This window comes from Lepidochelys olivacea (assembly GCF_965140295.1).
Source record: "Lepidochelys olivacea isolate rLepOli2 genome assembly, chromosome: 6".
NCBI lineage: Eukaryota > Metazoa > Chordata > Testudines > Cheloniidae > Lepidochelys > Lepidochelys olivacea.
This window is the reverse complement of record NC_140416.1, coordinates 109,540,727-109,541,157: the sequence shown is the minus strand read 5'-3', so window position 1 is coordinate 109,541,157 and position 431 is coordinate 109,540,727.

Sequence of the window (431 nt, the reverse complement as noted above, 5' to 3'; positions counted from 1 at the left end):
GTACAGTGAAGCACTTATCATACAGTCAAATAAAGTAAATGTTTAAGAGAATTTTTTACAGTATTTTATTTCATCAGCTATAGCTGTATAGAGGGTTCACATATCTTAAAATTGCATTTATGAACTACACTTTAATTCAATACAAGTTAGGTGGTGTAAAACCCATGAAAAGCAGATCTGTATACAGTGCTAAGTATTTATTTTGTGGGTGTTCCTTATTTTTCAGCAGAATATTATCATCAATACAGGAACATACTGTAACTCTCCATTGTAAGTCACAGCTGTTCCAGAAGTTTTTTCTTTTATGTAATAAATGCATTTTATTTAGGAACTGTCCCTTATTATAGCTTTATTAATCTTTGGGTTTCACAACTGAGGTTTGCTTCTGTACAGGAAAAATACATGACTAAGTTGTTTTTACATGAAAGATT